General features: G+C 42.8%; 1 pseudogene; it reads left to right on the top strand.

The window, feature by feature from the left end:
- The first annotated feature begins 1,041 nt into the window (after positions 1-1,041).
- LOC119368492 lies at positions 1,042-3,597 on the top strand (annotated as a pseudogene).
- Positions 3,598-4,772: the final 1,175 nt, after the last annotated feature.

Below are 4,772 nucleotides of genomic sequence, written 5' to 3'. Positions count from 1 at the left end.
ATGGCGTGGCATACAGGGATGTCAACAGCCTGTGTACTTGAGTAATGCTTGCTAAAGGTATGCTATATATTTCTTTTTGAATTTATTTTTTCTATTGCTTTAGTCCTGTCATAACCAGGATATGTAATGGACACAGTCCTAAAAATTTCCTATATCATAAGAATTTTTTAGGACTGTGTCCATTACGTATCCTGGTTATGACATGACTAAAACAATAGAAAAAATAAATTCAAAAAGAAATATATAGCATACCTTTAGTCCTAAAAAATTCTTATGAATTTAATCCTGTCATACGGGACCCTGAGTACTTCAATCCAAAGAGGGCCTTAATTGGGCAGTAGGCTTATAAACCAATAGTAATTATGTATAAAATTGAAGTGTTGCTTCAAAGAGAATTTCATGAGATGCTCTTGTTCTTAGCTCAAATCCAGTGGTATGGTTGTAGGTCAGCAGTAATGTTTTCCTTATTAAATTGATATTTGGGTAAGTTGGCGGTGTGCATGAGATATATACTCCCTCCGTCCGAAAATACTTGTCATCAAAATGGATAAAAAGAGATGTATCTACAACTAATATATGTATAGATACATCCCTTTTTATTCATTTTGATGACAAGTATTTCCAGACGGAGGGAGTAGTTAACTTCTTAACAGCTACACTACAAAAAAATCTAACAGGAAGGAGATGCCAAAAAAATTGGGGCACAACGGGAGATGCTAGACGATCGAACATATAAACACTGCTAGAGTACCCGCCATTTCAGGGGCATTTGCGACGCACATGGGATTTGGCCGCACGATCTGCCTCGTTGGCCTGATTTTACAGTGCTGTCAAAAATCCCGTGGTTAGTTTCTTTTGGACATTGGTCTTTCATGCTACAGCGGATGACGTGTGGGGCTCCTTTCCTCGTGGGCCCGTTTTGCAGTTACATTGAGAAGAATCTTCAGGGTCCCGTATGCTCTGTACGCGGTGGAATCGGGTAGAAAGCTACTCATGCCTCGTCTCTCCTCTCTTGCCGCTGCCGCCACGCCCCTTCTCCTCTGCCCAGGGCTGCCTCTCCTCCTTTTCCTCAACCAGATCATGCCGGATCCTCCCGCATGTCGGCTTATCCTCGAAGAGAAGGGTCACATCTGTAGGGGAAGAGGGGTGGGGCAGCAAAGTTGAGGAGTAGCGTCACAGCTGGGTCTTCATAGTTTGGGTGGAGGAGCAGGGGAGGCGGGTGATGGGGGGAAGGAGCAGCGTGGCCGGCGACCAGAGCAAGAAGCAGCAGGGGCGACGCTCCCATCGCACTGGGGTGGAGCTGCACGGGAGATGGGGTGGTTAGCCCTTGTTTGTCATGGCCCTCCAGGGCATGCGACGCAGTGCACCAAGCACTGCAAACCTAATTTTCCTCATTGGCTTGCAGGTATGCTTCGACTAGGTTATTCTTTCTCTTCCTTAGGTCTCTGTTTCTGAGAGGCAAACAAATTGTATGCATAAGTGTTGCTTAAGGCGAATAGAAGAACACAACACTGGAGATGTGTATGCGCACAGGAGCTTCTTTGTTCTCTTCTAATTGGCTGTCATGTGCAGCCTGCAGGTCTGAGCTGAATGAAAGCATGGACTTCAACATTTAAGTGATGAGGCAGCTAAATGTACGTAAGTCAAATTCAGCACATAAAGTCGGAGTAGGTATTTTCGGCCTTTCTTAATGTAAAGATGGTGAGTTGCAACTGCAAGAAGGTATTTTTTTGCCTTTTCACATGTTCAAGCATATGTTTGTAGATTAAAAGTTGTGTTCTTTAGAAGTGCCTTTTGAGATACAAGGCATGGTTGTATGTAAATTTTAGTTTCCTTCAGTGACATATTAATAGATATACATGGTTGTTACCCTACTTTTGAAATCAATTTGTGTATTTGAGATGGCAGATCTTGGATTAGTAGTTCTTTAGAGCACTAGATGTTTGCCCAAGATAATATTTGTTATTGTTTAATATTTTTGAATCTCTGCTGGAATTATAACCCTGCATTAATAGCAGGGTGTGCCGATTGATAAATAGTGTTGTGTTTGGTCCATGTCTAGCAGTTGGCATATTGACCTATATTTTTCCTATAATAGTGTCCCTAATTTGCATTCCGCTGATATTACATTTGGCTAAAAGATAAAAAGACCTATATAGGAATGTTGGTTGCAAACTTACCTCTTTCTATTGTGTTGTTGACTTTTAGGACATGTTGAGCAGAGTTGCCACCGCAAGAAGGTAATTTTTCCCTCTTAGGAGGCAAACAATGCATGTCTTAATTTAAGAATATATAGGTGTTCGTGCTCATAGTTGCGCTGCCTGTTGGCACTAAAATGTCTAGAACATCGCCTGTGATGCATCAGTCGATGGTCAATGCTCCGTTGGTTTGCGGCCATCCATCCACCCCCTTCTGAAATCTGAATTTCAGAATGATGGATAGATTCTGAAATCTGAATTTCAAATGATGGATAGATTCTGAATTTGTCATGGTGCACATATTGGCCTACGTTTCTTCTTTTCTCTTTTCAGAGAAGCAATTCATTTTGCTGTATCCAGGAGGCGTGCACGACACTCTTTATATTAAGGTAATAATTTGGTATAGAGATCATAATATATCTTAGTAGACAGTAAAAACATCAATTGTTCTGGAAAGTGATGTAGTTGTTTACAGGGAGAGGAATACAAGCTATTTTGGTCTGAGTAGTCTGAATTTCTGTAGATGGCATCATGGTTTGGAGCAACAATAATACCATTTGGATTGGTTGGAGAAGACGATATATGTGATGCAAGTGCAACCTCAAAAGATATGTTATCTTACTATGTTATCCCCTTGATAATCTGATGTCTAGAAACAATGTTTTTCACCTCAAATGTTGTTAGACTACAATGATCTTATGGTGCTCCAATTTTAGAGGAAAGATATGCATCATGTAGTGCTTACGCCAAAAATGTCAGGAAGATTTTACTTCATCTTTGGGGAGCCTATTGAAACAAAACGTAACCAGCTGCACTAGCAAATAGTAATCTGAAAAGATATCTACATGTTCTCGTGGCAAGTCAACATACGCTGCCCTGCTATCCTTTTTAATAATCAAAAAATGAGTCAGAATGCATGCAGGCGTATTTCAGAGAGCCCATGTCTTGTTAGTTTTGCTTCTTGTGTTTTCGATTGGTTTACTTTTTTGCATAGGGAGGGAGAAGGAATTAAGAGATAAAGAGAAGGCCCAACACATCTATTTGCATGTGAAATCTGAAGTGGAGAGTTGTATCAAGTATCTGAAGAGGAGAGGGGAGGATCCCTATAGGAGTACACTGTCCAGTCTTCTATATCAGGCAGCTCATGGTTCTGATGCAGAAATACCCACATTTGAACCCTGAGTCTGAGATGATAACTTTTGTCATTAGCTAGGATCCAAACCAATTGCTTATATTGTTCATGTTAATCTTTTACATACATAGTTTTTTTTTTAATTTACCTCAAATTAATTGCAGTTCATTCAAATTAGAAGGGTTGATAAATATTTAAAACTAAGTTCAGAACTGTAAACTTCTATGTGAAGTACATTAGTGGATTTAGTAAGCTAGGCAGGGGCTCTCATTCCACTAAATGTTCTTTTGTTAACTTCCACCAGTATATTGTGCTAAAGGTCAATCAAAGAAACTAAGCACACATTTTCTATCAACATTCAGCATGTGAGGATTGATTTTGTAAGGCATGTTATATTCAGACTTAACTTAAATCTATTTTTTCTTTGGCATTCATTGAAGCTCTTGTTTTCTTTCCATTTGGGTAAGTCAAGGACGCCTGCTACGACTCGAAGAAATTTCAACACATAAAAATTTATATATTGCCAAAGAAAACACGAACACACATGAAACCAGCCTCCAATTGAAAGCAGATCAACTTGCATCAGGCACACACTGACACTACTGCCCACAGAGTTAAAACTCCCCAAAACATATCCTGCACTGAATAGGAATTGATCAAGGGCAAAAGCTACCCATTGATGCACCGTGTGAGGTCGGGGACGACGAGCAAAACGAGTCTTGAGCTACATGAGGAAGATGTTCATCCGGAAGGTCGCCGTCCATCGGGCGCGGGACGTCTGTATGATAGAGGACTCCCACGTGATTCTCTTGGTCGATGTTGTGGCGCGAGAAGAACAAGACACCGGATGCACGGGAGCAGACAATATTCATCTCCCTGTCCACCTCCAGCTCCAAAAATCCCATGCTCCCCCGCAAGCACCGCCGCGTCGACTACCGCGCATAGGCACCAGATCCGCCAGAGGTCGCGCTGGTGCGCTCTGCAAATCCCATAACCTTCGCATCCGCCGCCGAGCGGGCGGGCTAGCACAGGCTCTGTTGCTGCAGCGACGGCCTTGGCCGGCCGCCTCCTTCCGCACGAGCCAGGATCTCGTCGAGATTGCACACGACACACGCGGTCTTGGCTTCAGTCTCTGGGAGAGCTCAGTCTCTGGCATCTGAGAGCACGAACGAGGAGGAGGGCGCCGGCTGCTGGCGGGACTCTGGCAGGTTGGGTCGCAGGCGAGCGGCTGTAGCGGCAAGCACGAGCACGCGTGAGAGAGAGTGGTGGGTGATGGAACCAGATCCTCTAACATTGTGAAGGAAAGTCACGGTGCTATAGTGTTTGCCTAATGTAAAATGAAAAAGGAAAGTTAGGGGCTGTTAGTAGGTACTCCCTCCATTCGGGATTACTTGTCTCGGAAATGGATGTATCTAGAACTAAAATACGTCTAGATACATTCA

The sequence above is a fragment of the Triticum dicoccoides genome, chromosome 2B (assembly GCF_002162155.2).
Source record: "Triticum dicoccoides isolate Atlit2015 ecotype Zavitan chromosome 2B, WEW_v2.0, whole genome shotgun sequence".
In the NCBI taxonomy this organism is placed as follows: Eukaryota; Viridiplantae; Streptophyta; class Magnoliopsida; order Poales; family Poaceae; genus Triticum; species Triticum dicoccoides.
This window is presented reverse-complemented; position numbering and strand designations above follow the sequence as displayed.